Source organism: Eutrigla gurnardus (assembly GCF_963514095.1).
Source record: "Eutrigla gurnardus genome assembly, chromosome: 22".
NCBI lineage: Eukaryota > Metazoa > Chordata > Actinopteri > Perciformes > Triglidae > Eutrigla > Eutrigla gurnardus.
In genome coordinates, this window is record NC_139933.1 from 16,635,441 (window position 1) to 16,658,278 (window position 22,838).

Sequence of the window (22,838 nt, forward strand, 5' to 3'; positions counted from 1 at the left end):
TTCGTTGTACACTAGAGTATTGCATCTCTATGTTGTTGCTGTTAACTCTACTCTGGGCTGTATCTGTGCTGCGGCCCACAGCGCGGTTGTTGCTCCGGTTTTAAAAACAGTGGCACGTGTCGTGTACACAGTCAGAGAATTTGGCAGAGCGATCGGTCATAGTGCGAGGCTTGCCAGTGCCGCCACTTTTTTCTTGCTGCCTGCCAGACGGCCGTCTGTTCCCCCCCTGCCGTATCTCTAATCCCCTATTGTTGTGCTTATCTGGTGAGGCGGGGAAAAAAAGAGGAGGTACAAAGTTAAAGTTAGTGTGGATCAGCTGGGAAATATGTGGCTGATGTGCGTTAATCAAAACGCAGCTGAGCTCTGATGTGTTTCAGCAGCGACAGGCACTGGGAAGTATTTACTCCAGAGTTTATTTGCTCATGTTTAATTTGAAGGATATTTAAAACAAATTAAAATTCTGGTGTTGAAACTGGGACAGGAAAATGTTCCAGAATGTGATTTCATTTCCCGTTGTCAACAGCCAGAGATCGTGAAGCAGTAGCTCCTCCTCAGTTCCAATCTGCTGGAGGACCAGGCCGTAAGGGGGGCCTCGGAGAGCCAGAACCAGGACTGAGCGGGGCCAGACCCTACAGCAGTAAAATAAGAGGTTTTCTAAAGGGACTCTGGTGCACTGAAACACTTCCCCTGGGACTGCCAAAATTGACACCAGAGGCCAGTAAAGTGAAATAGCTTTAAGGTTTATTTGCATGTATTCCAGAATAAACTGAAGGAACAACTGGCTTTGTCTAAAGTGAAAACAATAAGCCTGTAAACGTCTCTAAATGAACAGGAATGTAAACATATAGACGTGTGATTTTAGGGGAAGCTGTTTCCACCTGCCTCACCAGCGTCTGTGATTCTGTCATCATTTAAATGTCAGAACACATCCTCGACAGTCCTCGACCCCCGAAGCGAGCGACTGACCGTGAAACAGTGATCATCAAAACCCAGACAATCGTTCAGGTGTCCTCGTACTCATACTTGTGTGGCCACACAGACAGCCTTGTGGATGAACTGTGTGATGGACTGCAGCAGAGACTCCCTCCCTCCTGCTGCACGGAGCGAGCAGCAACATCACGCTGAAGCTCCTAGAGTATCTTTAAATGTGGAGCATGGCCTGGCAACCCAACAGTGCAACTGGAAAACAGGCTTTTCTCAAGAAACGGCTGTGAGCCTATACACAAACCAAAAATCATTCTCTTCTCTGAGTAAACTCCTCTGCCATCATTTCCACTCAGGGACGATAAAGTTGACTCTGTCTGTCAGCTAAAGCCAATGGTTTTCAAACCGGGGGGTGGAGTTATGGCAGGGGGGCGTGGCGAGTAGGACCCTAAGATTTCCTCGATGTGGTAAAACTGATTCACAACTGAAAGTGAAACTTAAAATAGCTGCGAGTGGATCGAGAGATGCTCTCACTTTAGACACAGATTCTTCAATACATTTCTCATATTTTCTTCTTCATTTATTGAATTATTATAATTCATCAACCACATGACTAGACGCCATGTGATGAATAAAATCTCTTTAATTCTAAAACATAGAATTTGGAAAAATGTCAACCAAAAACACAAAATTTGGCAAAAAATAAAACGGAATCTGAAAAAAAAAAAAAAAAAAAAACGCAACACATTAACACATTGTGAATCCAGCTCAGTACTTTAGTCGTGACCAGGATGTGGATCTCCTCATGAAGTGTCTCAGAATCCTGTTTTCCTCCCGTGCTCTGCCTCTGGAATCATTTCCTCCTTTGAGAGCAGGAAGTGCCGTCTCTGTAAACGTGTTTGTCAAAGACAGCTTCTTACTGATTTGATGTGTCACTTCCATCATCCCTGGAACGGCCTCCTGCCACCTCCTTTTCTCATGTTGTTAGCCAGTAAGAGGTCACAGCGGGCCGTGACACCGTCTGATATGCCGCCAGCTCTAACGCAGACCTGCACTCGTGGCGTCACTCGATGAAGATCTCCCTGCGTTCGTGGTATAGATCCCCTGGTGTGGCCTCTCCACGTACAATGCACTCTCACATCACAGTTCACAGACGAAGAGGCAGCGAGGTAGACGCCTTTCTTATCTATGTCCTGAGTCTGAGGGAGAGAGACAAGATTACCCAGCCTGCGACCGTGACACAGTGTTATATTATGTTCAAGTACATAATGTACGGAACATTACACACGCTGCACTGTGAACAGCAGGCTAGAATGAAAGGCTGCAGCAACGCTAACACCAATAAGGGCGTGTCCTCTCTATAGAATTCAGCTTTTATAACATGTGTAATGAAAGGGGTTTATCATCAGGCAAAGTGCTTGGTGTTATTCTAACATACAGCATGGGTGGCCTCTATGAGCTGTATCGGTCTCAACATGCAGAGAGAGTGTTGGGTAAGAGCAGCGCTGCCATGACGCCGCAACTTATGATTGTTTTTAATGTCGATTACGTTTTCTTTTTGGATAACTGATTATTCCTTTGGTCTATTTAATGAGAAAACGCCTGTTACAATGTCCCGGAGCCCAAAGTGATGCCTTCATATTGTTTGTTTTCTCCAAACAACAGCAAGAACCCAACAATTTGAAATGAAATGTTATAAAAGCAAGAAACTGATAACCAGAATTGATGTTGATTACATTTTGGACGATCAGCTAAGAGTTTCTACACTAGGGTTGGGCAATATGTTTAAATGTTTCCATTGGTGATTGACAATTTGTTTGCAAAGATGTGTGTGTGTGTGTCTGTAGCTTTCACGGGGTTTTGAGTAAAGAATCGCTTCTTTGATTATTTAAGTTTTGAACTGGATGCAACGACAAGCCAAACTACCGAAACGAAGGCCAAGAACCGTCCTTTTTGACGAGACCTATTGACTTATTTTCTTCAAACATGAGAAAGATGCTGCTTGAGACTTATCTCAGCCCTTTGGCAGTCACTTTGGGAACGTTTCTAAGAATAAACATCACTGTATCGAAGCAAACACCAGTTGTGGCAGATTGCAGCAAACTCGTGAAGCAACATGTATTTGTATTGGCAACAAGTTTCAAATAATCTCGCTCCGCTGGCAGAATGTTTTCCCTTTAAGCTGCACACGGAGGCCAATCAGGCTGCACAGACACCACCATGACTGTGACTGGTTTGCTACGGCCGCTTTCTATTTCCTGCATCTGCCCCACTGAATGTGAGAGTAGGCTTCAGGCGTCTGGTGCAGCAACGGTGGGACCTTGAACCCACCAGAAGTGTAACGCAGCTGAGGTGAAACCGGAACCTCCAGGAAACCTTTGAAAGTAGCGTTTGTATGAATGCAATCAGCCCTGCAGCACAACCGTGTCAGCAGTCTGTCCTGCAGACCGCTACGGCTGTCCAGGCTGGTCGCACATGCATTTAGTGCTTATGAGCGCATGTGAGCGTGCGCTCGGTAATGTGCGACCGACTGTGTCATCGCTGAAGCGTAGCGCCCACCGTCCGCCCCCCCCCCATCAAACACCGTTAGCTCTGTCTGCACTGTCTCCATTGTTTGCACTGTTAGCGCTGTCCTTCCATCATCCCGTCTAACTCAAACTTCACTCGCTCTGTCGTGCTGTTTGCTCTTTGATAATCTTGGAACCTCTTTTTTTTTTTTGGCTCGTTAGCACTCTAAATCCAGTCTCCCCCTCGCCTGCCTCTGTGTAGTCGTGTCTGTGGAGGCCATATAACAAAGCCAGCACATGCAAAACCTGACACACACAGAGAGGGAGAAACCTCACAGGATTATTACACTGTGGCACTTTCATGCAGAGGAAATGGGAAACACACAGATGAAAGCAGTGAGTAATAAGATCCCCCCCAAAAACCCACACATAAATATAAAAGGCTTCTCCAATGTTAACAGAAACACAAACAGAGGTACAAGAAGTTTGACTGAAGAAAGTTGTGTCAAATTGGTAATTGATGCCCTCGATCTGTTTATGACTTATTTTGATACTCAGTGCTTTGGATGTAAATGGGTTAAAAGTGTTGCATACTACTAATTTACATCGAAATAAGGATTTATTAATGTCATTATATTTTGCTAACATGTTTCAGCAGCCCCCCCCCTCTGTGAAGGGGCTGCAGCCCAATAGAGAACACAACATGGAGGGCCCCTCAAAATATCTGACCACATAGTTGAGTTTTAAAAATGGACCTGTGTTGCAACTCCTCGCGTGTTTGTCTCCGTGTTGAGCGAGCACCAATCATCAACACTGCTGTGTGCAGGGATCCGCTCTCATGCGATGTGTAACCAACGAACAGCACAACGCCTTTCTGTTGCGATAGTGAACTCTTAACTGTTCCTTTTCTCCGGCAGGTAAAAAAACATGCTATCTAATGACGGCTGGCTTTTAAATCATGACTCAGATATTGCTGAGCGTCTTTCAAAGCTCGGCTCAGATCAGCTGTTTCTTCTTCGCTGTCTATCCACAGCTCTTTATTATTCAGTGAATTAAAGCAAAGCGTTTTAAGATGTGTGTATCTTCAGCCACACACACTTCACAATGCATCACAGATGACGGCCTTGCTGCATATCAATACAGAGAAGTGAAAGTCCCGTTCATATCTGGAATCAGCAGTAATGACGGGACTGTCCAAGTGAGATTTAACAGCGATGAGATGGTGAAGAGATTCTTCTGAAGTCAGTGCAAACCATCAGAGTTCTTAATGTGATCTGTGTATCTATGTTTACTTTGCTAGAGTCATTATCTTCGCAGCAAAACCGGATAGTCGTAGCTAACAGACCCACTTGTGACATCATGTGTCGGGTCACATGGTTTACCAGTGTTAGTGTGGATGATGTCAACCACCAGCTACTAATTATTTAGTCTTTTTCTTTCTTGTGTGGCCAAACACCGCCGCTTTAATGGAGGGTCGATGAGTCCGCTCCACAGTGGCAGCGTGTGTCTATTCATGCCAGACTGCATGTTAGATCCCACTGCCGAGGATAAGGAGATGCATGTGATTGTTGCTATGATGATGATGCAGATATTTCAACAACGGTTAAGCAGATAAAATGCCGGTCGTTAAAGATTTGAATGTTAACCTGGTCATGAGCCGGGGCCTCTCATCACGTATGTTCTGAAGGCACCAACTAAAGAACTCCCCGCAGCGTGCCGAGTTATGTTAATGACATGGCTGCACAAAGGAACTGTCTGCTTTAATTACGGAAGAGTGTTGGGCTTTGATATTCCCCCGTCTTCTACCACTCGGCTTCTTCCTCTGTTTTCTTCAGTTTTTTTCTCCACTGCTCCCCAACATGGGCCCTTTTTGATTCCCCCCTCCTCCGCACGGTGAGGAGAGGTGGACTAATCCCCTGAATCAAATGTGTCACCTACTCTAAGCAGGAATGAATAGGCCCTAGATTACCACTGGACACTAATCGCATTTAGGCTCCACGATGATAGCTTCTGTTCTAGGCAGGGCCGCGGGGCTGCGGGGTCGGAGGCCGCGCTGATTTAGAGCCTGTCTTCGGCTCCGGAGCGGCCCAGCTGTTGTCGTGCACCTGTTGAGCTTCTTCCTTCCTTCTGCCCCCCGGATTGTGAGGAAGGAAGCTCATAAACATGTTTGTGGAGTGTAAAGATGAGTGAAGTTTGTTTATAAAACCCATGTGGACTCAGTGGACTGGTGTTGCTCCCTCCATGGGCCTGTCATGATAATTACATCATGGAGGTCACCTTGATCATCTTTTCCCGATGTGTTTCCATGCATGTTTGTTTACCTAAGAATGTCTTTTACATGAATCCAGAATAAACAGCAGCGGTCCATTATCGCCTTTACACACACTCTTCATTCACACAGCGATATGTATTTATATTTCCAAACTGTTGTTCTTGGCATGAAAACTTTCAAAACAGAAACTGAATGTTATTTGTTATAATGTCTGAATATTCTTAAGAAGTTATCATGACAGGCCAAGTTTATTTATAAGTCTATCAATTATTTAAACATGAATTTTGCCCAATGGGATCGTCTGAATGCTGGTGTTTCTTTCGTGACATCAGGATTGCAGATGTCAGCACTCTTTCTGTAACGTGTTGAGTTCAAAGCTGACATAGAGAATCTCCCAGTATTAGTGAGCAACATGTTGGCTTTAGGATCAGTAAATGTTCCACAGCAGTTTTCTGGTAGAGCTGCATGTAGATCACAGTCAAAAGGCTAATATTAAACTTATAAGTTAAAGATTGTGAAGATGGCTCTAATTTGAAACACAACAGAACTGGCGGGCGGGGGATAACCCATCTGGGACAAAGACTCCTCTGTGCCTCGCTCACACAAAACCAGCGCAGTGCTGCTAATATTACCAGCATGTCTGAAACGGCAAATTAAAAGAACTCGAGCCAGTATGCGATGAGAATAAACAGAGCCTTGAGAATCTATAGGCAGCGTGAGCGCGTTCTCATAGCAGCTTGCAGATGTAATGGTAATTAAAAGTGCTTTTCATAACGTTGTGAAGGGCCGAGCTCCTCGCCCTCTCCGTGCTCTTGAGTGAAACATGATCCGATTGTTTCCGTTGTTGGATTGGTCATACATCCTGATGTCCTAATTATGCCTTGGACCAGATAATATAGTGACTTAGTCATGAGATCTTTTATGCCTGTCTAGTTTTATAGACTTGAAGTAGACTATTGCAGACATCATGCTGTTAAGTCATTGGTGCACGATCCCAGACTATTTTTTTTAGTTTTACAAGGCATCCGGGTCTTGGCTTTTCCAAATGTCTCTTGCTTTTTTTAAAAACACAATTTAAATGAATGTAATGAGCAAGTAATCTTTTTCTATCATGATACACATGTTGCATACAGTTTATCTGCTCCCACAAACTTAAAAAATCCCTGAAATGTTGTCACATATTTAATGCGCTGTGTTTACACCAGTCTCTCTCCGCCTCATGCACACACACACACACACACACACACACACACACACACACACACACACACACACACAGATTTCTAGGGCTCCGGGTTCCTTGATCTTTCATCACCCTCTGTGTTCTTTTCTCAGTTTCTCTACACATATTTCATGCAGATACAGTCTCGAGGGCACTGGAGCAAAGCTATTTGGAGCTTGACCAACAGTAAATTTTCATTTTGACAAGCCCCGTTGCATTGTCTTCTTCCTGTTTGCCGTGGGTCTCTCCCTGCCCGCCCTCCCACCGTCTCCTTCAACCATCCAGCTGTGCAGCCTCGCATCAACGAGGCCTTGTGTCCCTCCGACTTTCCGTCTCGGGTGCCTCCTGTCGTCGTCATCGCTCCCCTTATTGCCGTCCTCCTCCTGATCTCTCTTCGCTCATCTTCTGCGTGTGTGCATTTTCATGAGCGCCCCGTAGTAACAGTGAATCCAGTCTTTCAGCGGGACAAAACAACCGCCCTTGGAGTGACAACTATGAACATGCTGTCACCCCGTCCCGCCCCTCCCACTCTTCCCCAACCTGAATGGACTGACACAGATGGCCTGAAGGACGTTGACTGTAGTTTGTGTGTGTGTGTGTGTGTGTGTGTGTGTGTGTTTGTATGTGTGAATAAATGGTTTCATCCACAGTTACACTTATGCACATGGCTCGGGAATTGATTCCTGATGTTATGGGCTAAATCCCAAGCTTTATGGGCAGAGTGAAAGAATGCATTCAACCCCCAACTGTTTTGAACTACATGAAACAGCTAAAATAGCATAAAGGAATCATATTTTTTCCTGTCCCTTACATACATCATTTCCAGATGGACAGCGTAGATTCCCCAAAAGGGAATGTTTGCATGTTTGCACTGCCAAGGCTCATGTTGCACGGACGATGACGCCTTTTTTTGTGGTAACAATTTCACCAACATTGAAAGTGAATCCTGATATTACAGACATGTAAATCCAGCACCAAAAGCTAGCTTTGGTCTTGGCTAAATAGCTAAAAACCTTATATTAACCACCATGTTTTTCCAATGGTGCTTAGGGCTGTTGGCCTGAAATGTCCCATTTATTCCCGTCGCTCACTGCCGACAACCAGCTGGCGAAGTTCTGGCTGGAGATTACTTGAAGGTTTCCTACTTGCTGTCGTCTGTATTGCTAAGTCTACGTCATTTCCAGTAAATATCACGATACAAAACATGTTTTCTCTTTAGCACAAACGCCAGAAGCAGGTACCGCAGCTATCACGTGGCGTAATGCATCGCTAGCTGTCTGGACATGGTGTCGCTCCGTCTGCGGCCGAGGTCTCTGACATCAGTACATTTGTTGTTGAATTATTCCTCGTTCAGCTTGAACTAACATTACATTACATTTAACGAGTAGCGTCTCGTGCTGCATTTAGCATGTGCGACACAGACAGCCGGGGTACTATTGTTTTTTTAATATATATTTGAACCTGAGGACGTCCTGGTCTTGTACAATTGCTGCCATCAAGGCTGGGTTTTGGTATCAATCCTCATTGGAAATATATATTTATATATATTTGAATATATCTCATTTCCTGTACCTGTAGCGTTACTCTCGTGTGACAGCGTGATGAGATCTATCCACGTGAGAGACGGCTTGTATTGAAAGCAGCGTGGGGCCTGAAGGCCGACGTCTGGCAGCATTTTGGATTTAAAAGGTCTGAGGACAGAGGAGAGCTGGACCAAAGCAAAGCCACATGCAAGATGTGCAAACAAAAGGTCAAATGCTGTGGCTGAAATCCTTTTAACAGAAAGACTGTCGGCGAAGACATCCGAGGCCAACTCAACATCGCTGGAGACGACATTTACATTTTGATGCAACATGGCGTTGCGGCTTCTCTTAAGTCGGCAGAGTTGCTGCTTTGTCTTTGAAAAGTTCAAAAGGTTCATTAGATGTTGGACTAATTTACGACTCATTTTAACTAAGTGAGAAGAGTCAAGGTCAAGTGCAGTAGAAGGAGGAGATGGCGTGAAGGTGACGATGAGTAGGATCGGGAAATTTATTGCAACTGTGGTGTCGTCTTTTCTGCGAAGCCGCTGACTGGGGATCTGCTTAATGCCAAGCCGCTACAGATCGCTTTCCCACAGACGGACCACAAGAACATCCATGATGCAATGTGCCACCTAACCTAGATTATCTGATAATCAAGAGCATTGTAGTGTTTACTTCACGTATAATCTCTCCTGCTTTGACTTCTTAAGACTCGCTCACTTAGACACATTGCATTTTTTAAAGAAAGCACCTCAAAGTATTTCTGGAGGCACCGATGCTTCTAAAATGCCTGCCGACCCTGTGTTTGATGATAATGATCATAAAATTGTAGGTGTAATTGGGGCCTTTGTATGTTGAGATGACACGAAAGCTAGATCTCTTCATGACTTGCCATGTTTAGCCCTGCGTGTGCATCGTCAGAAGATCTTTTTTCCCTGAAGGCTAAACGGCGAAGCGGGATCTGATCTGTTCCATCCACCATCATTCATAGTCCTGACAGGCCAGCAAATTCCCTGCCCCCCCTCCCAGCCTGGAGTTCAAAGCCTTACATTTGCCACCAGAGAGGGGGTGTAGCGGTGAACTTGGGGCCTACTGCCAGAATTTACCCTCAAGATGTTTTCAGTTGAATGTCCTCTGAAGTGGGAGGACTTTTTCTGCTTCTGTTTAAAACTTCCTCGAGACCACTGTGGGTATTTTATCTGGTGCGATCGCATCGTGCCGTTTTTTTAGACGCCTCGAGGAAGCAGGGGACCAAATAACCCAATATAGATGTTTAGAGTTGCCATAAGGCTTTTAAGTGTGAAGCCTTTGCTGCCTGTTGACTGACCCCAACTAACGGTTGTCTTCATTGTTGGAATGAAACGTACTCTGTTCCATAACAGCCTCTGGAGAAAAAAAAGCCATCTCTTAACTTATTTCAACAAGAGCTTGCAGTGAGATTGTTAAACCATAATGGACTGTATTTACAAGGCTGGTTTTATCGCCCCTCTTTAAAAATGTAAAGATGTGGTGGTGATGTTGGCCAGGCTTGATAAGAGTCACTCCATCAGACTTGGTTAGCAGGAGATTTGTTGTGGCTTCCTCGGACACATTGTACATTCGAGCACTTGGACTCACATGTGAACAGAGCAGAATTTCAAGGTCAAGGTTTCTGTCATCTCACAAAAGCCATTTTTGGTGACAAAATTCATAAGCTTCTTTCTGGCCTTTTTGGTCAACTTCAAAATTCATTTCGACCAGCACCACACCCCCAAACGCCTCCTGCACCTTTAATCAACCTCTTCACACAGAACGTGATCTCGCTTGATGATGTTTGGTATCTCTATTACGGGGCCGCAAAATGACAGGCCACTTCAGGCAGAATGGCCCCGGGCGTCCGAGGCTAAGGCCCTCGAATGTTTTATCAACAGGCCCCAGACCCTTTTAGCGGAGAGAGTGAGTTGCTATGGTTACCGGCAGACGGGTCATTCGGTCAGCCGATGTGAAGCTCGGCGAAAAGCTTAATATGTGTGAATGTCTCTTGCTGTCACAACAGCCTGTCAGGAATGACGCTGAGCGACATACGTTCCAGCAGGAGGGGGAGAAGAGAAACTGCCTTGAGCTGTTCTTCCAGAAGAGAAACATTAGAACAATCTTGTTGTGGATGACCCAGTTTCTTTGTTCATTAGACTGATACCTCGCTTTGTTAACAGGAAATAAGACGTTGCTTGTTAGATTTAGATTGGTGATTCAAGTGGTGTTTGTTCCTCAGATACTCTGAACATCTTGTTGAGTGCAAAGCGAGAGAAAAAGGCAGGTAATTAGAGCCAATCAATCATGAAAGCTGTTGGTCGTATGTCCTGTATGACCTTTGCTGCGGTTCAGTAAAGGCCATGACCGCGGCTCAGACACGCCTCATGTGCTGTACAATATCTGCGTCCAGGATGGGCTTAGATGCACTATATAAGACAGCTATCTAGTCGGGGCAAATATAGCACAGGCATTTGATCGCACGCCACACTAATGCTACTGAAATCCAACATGACACAGTACACCCATCAGCATGTACACAGCAGTGTCTCACACTGAACTTAATTTCTACTCGACAAGGCTAATGCATGTTAGATGTAGGATGAACCTCAATCAGACAGCATGCCCCACATTTATATCACAGGCATTTAAGGACACATGTTGCAGGGATTACATTTTTATTATAAAGCTGTTTAAATATTATATCAAAATGTATTATATTAAGTATCAAAATGCACACAGCCTGTATTCAAAGGAGCTGTTAGGACTTCTCTAAGGTTATGATGTCAGAACTATACAGTCACCTGCATATAAAACTCACCAAACTCATGAAGTTGGACATTTGTTTTGGGGACTTTAAAGCAGAATCCTCCAGATTGTCTCCGTCCACAGCCACAGAACAGCACTGTTTCCACAGACTGAATAATAATAATTCTCCTCTCTAATAATTGTGCTCTTGCTAATGATTCTCACCTCCTCGGGCAGAATAGTTGTTAAAGTTTTTCTGCAGGTGAGCCACTCCCCAACAAGTCAATGTAAATACCGAGCGGAGGCTTCCTATTGGCGCCGCCATGCTGGTTAACCACCTGTCAGATTCCTGCCCTGAAAACAGCACAGCGAGGACACCGAGAAATTCATTCTTGCTCGCTCACTCTCTGTTTTCTTCCTTCCCACAAATTAAATTATGACTTCCTTTTAGCTCCAGCAGGAGGGCATCATATGACTGCTTCTCCATTCAGGCTCTTTTGTTGTTTGCACAGTTCCCCCTCGCAGTGAGCTACCTCTCTCTCCGTGCACCCGTCTTTTTTTTTTTTGCTCACATCGAAGAGCCCCGCAGCTAATTAGAGACTTGCCATTGGAATTTCACTGTGACAAAGAAAGCTATTCATGTCGGCAGGATGGGGAAAAGGCCACAGTGGCGGCGGAGATACCATTGGAAGAGTTAGCAAAATGAAGACACTTCACTTTGAAGCTCGTCTCTCCACAGACACCCGGGCTCTCGGCTTGCTGCGACGCCGCCCCGCCTTCGGCGCCGCTCGGCCTTAGGCGGCGTCCGTGTGTTCGCGTCTGTTGAGCCTTTCCATCATCTTCTGTGTGCATCCGACACTGTCGGTGCAGAGGATGAAGAGTTGACATCTTACCATGTTGCACCACATCCAACAAAATGGAACAAATGCATAGATATATGAATTTACTGAATTGTTAAAATGATGTATTTCCGTAATGTCATGTATATAGTATGTAAACAAAGAACATCACACATCCAGTTGAGCTATCTTGAGTCGGTATTGGCCGGATATCCGATATCTGTGCATCCCGACTAGCTTCCCATCCTCTCCTCTCCACAGCGGCTCTACAGGGAGGGAAAAAAAAGTACCCTTTATGTTCAGACGGAGGGGGATTCCCCTCGTGTGGAATGTGAAGTGAAACCCACCCATCACATTTTCCACACAGGCCACCACAGTATGCATTTACATCATCTCACGGTGGACATCGTGCTGCAGCGTCCACATGGAGGCGTACATGAAAAACCTGTATTAGGATACACGGTACAGACACTTCCTAATTTCACGGCACACTCACATCCACGTATAGAAAGTCAGACCCGTGCATTCCTTCCGGCACTTCAGCTCCGATGGGACCGTAAAGACATTAACGGCTTCCTCTTTTCCTTCCCGCCTCAAAGCACTTTGTAGTTTAAGCAGGTTTCCTCTTTCTCACTTTAGCAGATCTCTCTCACAATTTCTGGATCCTTTCTCTCTCCTCCTTCCATCATCTCTTTTCTCTCACTCTTCCCCCCCTTGTTGTTGTGTGGAACAGTAGCTGTCTCCTGTGGGCTTCATGTGGAATTTTATATTGAGACAGAAACCATAATGAATTGTAGCGGCGCTAAATTGCCTGCAAATGGCTAGATGCGTTTTGTCATTACTGTGTCGTTTTCTAATATAAAGTTGTCATCTTTACGCTAAGCCTCGCGTGTTTTCAGATAGCGCTCGCGTCGCTACAATCGGCTTTTCCATTGTGTGATTAATGGGAAGTGACAGATGGGAACTAAAGCTGAACTCTGTTAACTTTCTTCTTTTACCAAGTAATGACTACCATTTGCGCTGGTTCCACACCAGGTATTTTGTTTTGAGAATAAAAAAAAAAAAAAAACAATTTCACTAAAGCAGCTGTCTTGTTGCGAACGCTGTGGGATAAAAGACAGCGTTGATGTTTTAAATATTCCTTTTCACTCCCTTGCTGAGAGCTGGAGGAGAAGACCTTTATGGCTCTTATATGTGCATTAAATGTGACGCTAACGCCAGCAGAGAGTTAGCTTAGCTTAGCATCGAGACTGGGAAGAAAAGGGGGAAAACTTGTTGTTGAACATGTAACTCGTTTTGACCTTTTCTGGTAAATATGGATTAAAGAAACCATAGACAACTTTTAAAGGAGCCATTAGGAGGTGTATTGTTTTCACACTGAACAGAGATATGAGTTGTCTGTCTGTCTGCCGACGCCTCAGTGCTGAGCTTGGTGAAACACGTCATGTCTCCAGCTCCATGCTTCACGCACAGACACCGCATTGACGTCATTTTCTCATCTCACTCTCAGAAAGCGAGCACATAAGTGTGTTTCACAGCTGATGTTAGACTAGCGGCGTCTTATCTGGGTTGACGGGCTAGCGAACATCAAAGTGTGACCCTGCAGGTCAGGTAGCATGCATGCTAGCATCCGCCCGTCCAAGGCTCCAGCGTCAAGGCTGCCGTTACTAGCGATAAAGCTAGCAGTGAGAGGATGTTTTTGCAGCCATTACAGCATGACTGTGACGCCGGCCCGTGGATAAATGTTTGGCTTTCATGTCTGACTGTGAGGTAAACAGGCCGAGGCTCCTGAGTTACATTTTCACAGAAGGAGGGGGGAGAGTAGAAATAAAGGATAGGAAAAGGGGAAACGTAAAAAGCTCCTCAAACTAAGAGGAAATAGAGGGGGAAGGAAAGAGAAGGAAGATGAAGAGACAGAGAGAAGTCAATAGAGGAAGGACAGAAAGACACGGAGAAGGAGAAGTAAGCGTGAGGACAAAGGGAAACGGGGTTGAGGAGCAGCCGTGGGTGTCCTCGCTGGCCTTTGTATTGTATGGCCTTGTTTGTTTTCTATATGCTACATCCCTCCCTTCCTCCCCCCTCCACCCTCCACCCCGGCTGCTCACCCACCCTCACCCTCCTCTTTTTTTATTTCTTCCAGGGCGGAGACGAGGCGGCCCACACAACGAAGGAGGCCTGGGGAAATCATTAACCGCACACAAACACGCACAATATGACTGGTAGGTTAGCTGTGCCCGTCCGCCTACGGGAACAGTACATGTATGTTTGCATGTGTGTGTGTGTGTGTGTGTGTGTGTGTGTGTGTGTGTGTGTGTGTGTGTGTGTGTGTGTGTGTGTGTGTGTGTGTGTGTGTGTGTGTGAACACTTCACAGACTCAGCAGGCAGCTGCTTTGTATAATGAGTCATTATCTTTATCCCTTCTACTGTCCTCATCCTCTTAATTGTGCAAAGTGATTTGTCACATATGCAGTATGTGCGGCTCACGGGCTCATGTCTCTGCGGCCACGCCTCGCTCTGCTTATAGTTCACCAGCAGGAAGTTCTCTACTGAACACTGACTGCAGGTGTTATGAGGGTTTGATTCGGGAGACGACTCCACTCATTCACTCAGCAGAAAACACATTTTATTTGAACTGTAAGTTAAACGGTAATAAGAGAAGTAATACTTTTGCTTGTTTTGCGGTGTGATCGGGACTCTTCTGGCTGTTTTTGGTAGAACTGACATCTGAAATGTGACTTTGACTACACTTTCTTTTTGATGCCAGAAGCCAAAACGGTCGGAAATCACTGGTTTAGTCCTTAATAGCCAGTTTTATTTTAAGTTGGATGCATAAAATCGATACATAAAAGTTATTAGAGCTGTTAAATAAATGTAGTCGACTAGAAAATATAATGTTTCCCACTGAAATGAGGTGGAGTAGAAGCTTAAAGTAGCTTAATGTGGAAATACTTCATTAGTTTTGTCAACATTTAATGTTTATTAATGACAAATGTGGTCATAAGTGAGATCTCTAAGAGGGAATTGAATAGTCCTGTGATGGCCGGGGTGATGGAGCACCATATGGCAAAAGAATGAGGCGTTTATGTAAATTATGTTTTCTGCGATTCCACAGCGCATCTTCAGCAATCAACTTTTTTTTGAATGGTGCCTCCCGTAGTCCTTTCCTCTCTCCGCACAGCTGGAGCGAATGGGGAAGCGCATAATTGTGGTTTAATCCTTTCTCTAAGTCCCTGCAGCATTAGGGAAGCAGAGGCCGATAATGCATAGCAGCTCGGCCACAGCGAGACGGAATAACCCCCAGAGTTGTTTGGACAGATGTTTGCTGAGAACGGCTTTAACCGTGGCGAGCTCGTACCGGCCCAAAGAGGACTGCTGGGAGTCACAGGTTAAAGCGCTACTTGGCGGGCCTGTAAGGGTTCGTGCGTCCGTACTGAACCGTAACGCAGCCGCGTACGCAGTGTGGAGATCCCCGCGCGTCACCAGGAACCAAAGTTCACAATCGCGGCTTCCGGCCGGTCGTTAGCGACAGCTGCTGCGGTTAACACAAGAAGCTGATTGGCGTGCCAGTCAGTCACACCACAGCGAGCGCGAGCCCGAGCCCAACTGGAGGAGCCGCCTGCGGTTTCTCGGCCGGGTTGTGTGTTTGATGAGGACGGAGGGTCGGCGTGGGATGTGGATGGAAACGCTTGCCGATCGCAGAGCTGATACATATGTGCATGCTTTGTTTGAATACTGCATGGTTTATTTTTGTATGATTCTATGTATTTTAGTATTTTCAATTTCATAGCACAAGTTTTTCAGTTGGATAGCTTACCAGGCTTACCACAGCCAAAGTGTGTTTAAGATAAGATAAACCTTTATTAGTCCCACGGCGGAGAATTTAACAATATTACAGCAGCAACGAAGATTAGAACTAATAGAAATCAGAAAGTAACAGGTAAACAGTAAGAAAATAAATATAACCTTAGAATCATGGCCGAAAGTTGCCGGTGAGCAAAATGCTACTGTCTCAGGACGCGTTGGGTTGTGTTGTGTGTGTGTTGCCATGGTGATGAATGCAATGTGTGCACATAATTTTCACTCGGGTCGTTCTCTCCCAGTCACAGTGGGGGAGACGTAAAGAAGTCACGATGACTATTGTAAATATTTGTCCTCTGGGTTGTTGACCCCTGACCTCTTTCACAGTAAGAAAGATTAGTGACCTCGATCAACCGCAGGAAAAGTTGCTTTAAGTAAACGCTTGCTGTTGCACAATTTATGTCATTGTCTCAGAATGAATTGATTTGACACTCTGAATGGATTCTGCACCTGTATTTGTATCTGGCGGACCTACCTGTCTTAGCTGGATGGAATGTAACTGAATACTTCAGGAGTCATTTCATTAAATGCATATTTATATCATTGTGGCTTTGGAATAGGACCAGTTGTGCTCAGATAGCAGATCCGTTGGTAGAAGTGCAGTGATTTATTGTTAAGACAAACCAGCTAGAGGCTTTAGTCAATGGTCCACAAAGGGGTCAAATAGAGTTCCAAAGCCGATCTAAAGGGTTGCTATGAGGTCATGTTTTCATGGCTTATCGACTAAAATAACCTACCGCTTGTCGTTTGACGATGGTCTAGCGATTTATTGGATTCAAATTTGCTTTGTCACTTGTGAGACCGTCCTGTCAACTCCAACTCCAGTCTCCCATCTCAAGTTGCTATATCAGACTGTGAACAATGAGCTGGGCACGATAATGTAAATACACCCCCCTTAACCTCGATTTCGACATTGCTGCAGATTTAAATGTTAAATAAAAGATTCCGGGAGAAATTCTGCTTTTTTGTTTGGCGACCTCATTAAACCTCCTCAGACCCACCTGTGGGTCTCGACCCAGTTTTGGGTTTTGCTGGCTTAAGTTGTATAATATTTAGCAACTGCAAGAGAAATAGGAACTTTATCCTTTCTGTCAGGCAAGAGAGCATCTTCGGTGTCAAGCCAGTAAAGTGAGAAGTCGTGGTGATTCGTTCTGCTAGTAAAAGCCGTGAAACATGCTCCCTCCTCCTCGCCGGCTCCTGCAGTGACCTTTCTCACTGCCTTCAAGTAAAGCTTTTCTCTCTCAGCGGCCGCCCGCTGGAGAGCGTGCCCTTTGGTTTCGATGAAGACCAGAACATGTGTGATTCCTTCACAGAAGTGTGTGTCGGCAGTGGGGGAAGAAAACCATAGCAGGCAGCGGAATGGACGATGGGGGATATTTTAGAAGGGGGATATTTTTAGTGTGCTTGGCTCCAGGAAATGCGTCTCTCAGAATGGGGTTTTTGGTGCAAACTTTTGACTCACACTTGTTCAGGAGGGTGATGTTCACTAGCTTGTGTCTGCTAGCGCTGGTGTGGGTCGGAGCCAGGTGAGATGATAGGCGGGGACAGGAGGAGGTGAGATCAGTCTCCCATCACTGGGCTAGAGGCGGGCATTCTTAACACCTCATAAATCTCACCTGGTGCTGCAGGACGGCCGTCCACATAGCTGCCGCCGTGCACACTCACATGCACGCATGCAAACGTGTTGCAGAACAGAGTAGCATGTAGCACGCAGGGTTTTTTTTTTCGACTGCATGTTGTGAAATAAGAGTCATATCAACAGTGGAAAAACACAGTGATGTATTCTAATCTATCGCATTTCAGCCGTCTACTCTTCTGACATACATAAGAACAAAGAAAAGTTAATCTTGGCAGCGTTGTAGATGAAGCCGCTGAATTAATCTGCAGCAGTCCAAGTAGGACTAATCCCTCCACTGATTTGTCCTGTTTCACATCACAATCCAGAGTGTTCACGTTATTCTTGGTAACATTGAGTGTCTGTACTGTTACCTGATGTGCAACGTTCTGTAAACACAGCCAATTTATATTCTGGGTGCGTCATAGAAAACAAATGGAAAACGACCATCTTGGTCTCTCGTGTGCGTTCTTGTTTTCTTACCTGTCGTAGGTTGGATGTTCCATCTCTAGCTAACAAGCAGATGACCTTAATGCACGGAGAAGCACTGGTATAACTGCAGTCAGAAGATAACAATTATTGGTGTGTGACGTGCACTGGGCTTGTTATCTCGTGCTATGTTGTTGTTGAGAATGCATGCACTTGGTGAACTGTATAGGAAGGAATGCAGCGAAGCCGGAGCCCATTATATATTCCCTCAACGTGTGCTTTTTCTTCCCTCCATCAGCAGCTGCACAGGTGTTTTAATACATGTGTACACATACATGCCGCCGACTCCTCTGACCTCATGTGTTCTTTGTGTCTCTGTGTGATGATTACAGTGTCTTTAAAAGACAGCGGGGGGATTCAAGGTTAAGCAAGACTTGGTCACCTAGTTTGACTTCAGAAAGGCTGAACCGTTCTGTCGTGTGTAAAAACAGAAAAGGAACAGATCCCACTTTTGTTTCGACTACGAGAGTGGCTTAAATAAAAATGACTTTTTGTCATTTCGTTAGCCTAATAGCATAATTGCCTAAGTCATATTTGAACGTTTTCGGAAAAAGAGAAAAAACACAATTTCTAGCAAGCAGATTGGTATTTTTTATTGATAATGTAACAGCAAGTTCAACCAGACCTGTGAACAAGTTTGAAAAAAAAAAAAAGACACAACATCAACTCCATAACAAATAAAAGTGACTTAGGCAGAATATGTCATGACTTAGGCATTTTTTTCTCTTACAGTATATGTATATAATGATAACATAACCAAGTCTAACCTTATCTAAGGTGTTTTAAAGTATAATCTTAACAAAGTTGTTTTAAAGTTTAACCTTGCCTAAGTTGTTTTAACCTTACCTAAGTTGTTTTCACCTTAACTAAGTTGTTTTAACCTTACCTAAGTTGTTTTCACCTTAACTAAGTTCTTTTAACCTTAACTAAGTTGTTTTAACCTTACCTCAGTTCTTTTAACCTTAACTAAGTTCTTTTAACCTTAACTAAGTTGTTTTAACCTCAACTAGGTTTTTTTTACACTCACCTAAGTTGTTTTAACCTTGCCTTGAACTCCTTTTCAGCTGTCTAATGATGAGGGAGGTCATCATAGTACTGGTGGGCCACTCTTGGTAGTACTGGTTTCATTGCCTGCAAGTCATTGAATTTCCTGAGAGTAATTGGCAGTTGGGCAGGAAAGAGTGGGACCCACTGGAATGATTCATCGGGGAGGCTGAGTCGCTGGAGGCTTTTACTGTCTAGAAAGTTGAAGGAATAAACCAGCTTACCAAATGAATTGAAGAGAAGATCTAATGCTTCACTTCTGTTAAACTTTCTTATGCGATCAGCCATGTTTGTTTATACCGGCAAACATGCCTAAGTCAAAAAGATGACTTGGGCAGATAGTGATTTTGGACTCTAAAAAGTGTTCTGATAGGTTGAGGACATAGCCAATAAGGCAAGGTGATGCAGCAGTGGTAGGAGAGGAAGGTTAGGCAGATATCTCAATTTGGCCAAAAAATGACTTAGGCAATTATGCTATTAGGCTAACGATTTACTCACTAATCTGCCTCCTTTTAGTGCTCTTCCATCACGCCCAAAGAAAGCAAACAATCCGAGCTGAGGAGCCTCGAACGCAGCTGTCCATCACGGCTCGTCAACTCTGATTAAACCGTCAAACTCGGCTGATCAAAATCAAATCAACATTCTCAGATGTTTTGATATTTTAGCGTACTATTTAGGCAAGCGGGGCTTGGTTTCAACCGTTTTCAACACACAAGCAAAGAAGGGTGGGAACTCCTGGAATAATTGTACTATATATATATATATATATATATATATACATTTATGTGCTTTTTTATATATATAATAAAAAAGCACATCAATGTCTAAAAATAAAATGTCCAGCCTTGCCAACAGTAACAATGAATCCCAGCAGAACGAGGCTGGCGGTGAGACCCGTGTAAACACAGGCAGGTGGGGGGGCTTGTCACTCCTCCAGCCTGCAGCGACCACAGAGCGACCGCATCAGCTCTCACTCTCAGAGCGCTATCAGTCCAGCTAACTAGCTGTCTGCTGCCACCCTGTCCGCACTTCATTGATCGCTCGCTGCTCGCCGCCTATTTGCTAGCAGCTCAGAGGGAACGGCTTCCTGGCAAACAGAGCGGGAAGAGAGAGAGCGTGTTCTGTGTGGCCGGCCGGCGCTCGCTGTGACAGAAGTGAGCGGAAATGTTTTCTCTCGCTCTGACAGCCGTTAGTTTAACGAAAGATCGAATACATTAGTGCAAGAAAGCACACAGCTCCGACCCCGGAGGATGACCGCCACACTTGGCCCATGCTTTAGAGTGAGTGTGGTTATTCGCAGCTGCCGTGCACAAGTGAGGCCCTATTTTGTGGTGGTGGAAGACCAGACTCATTCATTTTGATTTGTATTTGTGGATGTCAGCCCCCAGTCCCGCCCTGACTTTCAGCTGCTTTTTTTGGGTCTTTTAACCTTCTACTCCCAGACCCAGTTAGCGTTAATGAGCCGCTCTGCCTTGGCCGTGTCTCTCCTCTCTCCCATGTCAACATATATAAATCTGCAGGCTCCGGGTCTGCACTTAATGTGATTGCCTGCTGCACCGCTGCAGTACAGTGCATTGTCCCTGACAGACCCATGTAATAAACTAAACCACACTGTTGCACCGTGTGCAAAAGCATTTCTGCACATATACCATGGCTCAACAACAGTAATTAAAAATCGGTGGCACAAACACATTTTTAACATTTGTTACATTAGTGATATTTATGAAATATTGCCATACAGCAACATTGCAGGTGCATTGGTGCGTGTATATCTTTAATTATTCAAAATATGAGGTCAATAAAAACCAAACACTGCTGCCTGGCAGCCACTTTTAAACTTACTGGACTGTTGCACTGAATTGACACATTTCATCAAGCATTAAAGATTAAGGCTCATCTATATTTTGTCAACAAATCCCATGAAAAGATCGAAAACCAACAACTCTGACTGCTATCTACGTCTGTGACCTCAGCTCATACTGACAGGAAGCTAATAACACATTTATTCTGAATATATAGATTTGAGTGAATATATTAAGTTGTTCCCTACAGCAACTGGTCAATGTTGCCTAATAGTACCTAATAATAGTGCTTTTCGTGGGGACTATTTTCAGCTGCAGATTAACACACATCGGATGCTCCAGTGAGTATTTGTGGCAGCAGGACGGTGCATGTGGGGCTGAGTCCAAATCAACCTCAGCCTGTGTGTTCATGGTGATGAGGGAACGTGTCACCCAGGGCAACAGTGTGCCTCACTGATGTGTGTGTAATCGTTTTTGGAATACAATGGAGCTCTATGGCACAGAGGAGGAAGATACTCACACACAATACTTGGTAGTATGTTCGTTACTTACTCTTCATGGGATTGTTTGACAGTCAGAAAAAACTACAGTGTGCACTCTCTCTCTCTCTCTCTCTCTCTCTCTCTCTCTCTCTCTCTCTCTCTCTCTCTCTGGAACTAATTTGACACCCGTTTGTCTGGATTCATTAATTTCGCCGTGTCTTGTGGTTTCCTGCAGCCATGTGTCATCAGCCTGCACCGTGTGTCGGCTCCGCTGTGTGCCAGAATCCTCACTGATTTCATTTCTGCACTAATTATTGTTTGTTTTTGTTTTTTTTGCTTTTCCACACAAAATCCCTTTTGAGGTCAGAGGCACAGGCTGTCATCAGAAATGTCTCCCTTTGAGCTCAATCATATCAGATAATGAACTGGAACAAATATGTCTCCCTTCCCCTCCCTCCCTCCCTCTCTCTCTCCTGCTGTGGCAGTGTTGAGTGTAATGACTCGTCCACATCTTTTCTCTGCGTATCTGTCGGTGGGTCTCGCTTGCCCAGTCTGAGCTACTAGCAGGGTTTATGTTTTTGCACGACAGGCCAAGTAGGTCAGAAATCTATTTGCCAAAAGTCATTTTTCCCCCTTTTTACAATTTCAGCAACGTTTTTCAGAAACTTCAAGTGCCTTTTGAAAAGCGACCCTGAAATTCTTGCTTATAAACGTCGCCGTTTTGTGTCATGTGAGCCTGTGCACGTGCAGCGCTCAGCAGAGACGGGAAGCGAGATTGGCTCGCTGCTTCGCCACTTCCATCATCCGGGAAAAAACAGTGTTTAATTATTTTTTACCACTTGTCTGACTAGTTGCCAGATTTACCAGCGCATTGCAGCATTTATTCGCTCCACGCAATCGGGTAATAATTATTGTTGAGCCCTGATTAGCAGCAGCAGACTTGGTGAACACCCACAGAAAGAGACTGTTTGCCGTGTGTGTATTTTTGCAGCCGGCTAAATGGGTGAATGTGTGTTTTCAGTGTGTTTGTGTGTTCGACAAATTCCAATCCCCTCGGACTAAGACTAAGTATGGGAGAATGTAAATATTCACACACTATATTTTATCCTAAAATTACATCTGCATCAGGAACAAATATTATGCGTTTAAAGCCATACGTTTGGGGGAACGGCATCAAGAAATCCTTGTTACGCTGCCAACGAGTCACATTTCTTCCTCCTTCTATGAGACCAGTGAGCTGCTTTTTTTTCTCCTTCAGGCGTGTCAACATATATTCCCCTCCCTGCACATTGAGTATTGCATCTGGTCCACCACTGATGACATCAGAGCACCTACAGGGTGGGTCTTTCCTGATCAAACGACCAGCATCGTGAACACGGCAGCCTGGCCATTGTCCCATCAATCAGCTTGTAAATGTCACGACGAGGACGTGGCAGCTTTCACGACAGAAGAAACCTGTTGAGAGGACTTTTATCAAACATGGTGGGATGGAGTGGGAGGTAGA

At 44.8% G+C, this 22,838-nt stretch overlaps 1 protein-coding gene across 2 annotated transcripts in view; it reads left to right on the forward strand.

Annotated features, from left to right (window-relative positions):
* The window catches only part of LOC311032780 (thyroid hormone receptor alpha-B), a 130,088-nt gene that overhangs the window by 46,937 nt on the left and 60,313 nt on the right, over positions 1–22,838 (forward strand). For both annotated transcript variants that reach the window (XM_084039815.1, XM_084039817.1), the window contains exon 3: positions 14,185–14,263. The gene's annotated coding sequence lies outside the window, so the exon portion shown is untranslated. The remainder of the gene's footprint in view (positions 1–14,184; positions 14,264–22,838) is intronic.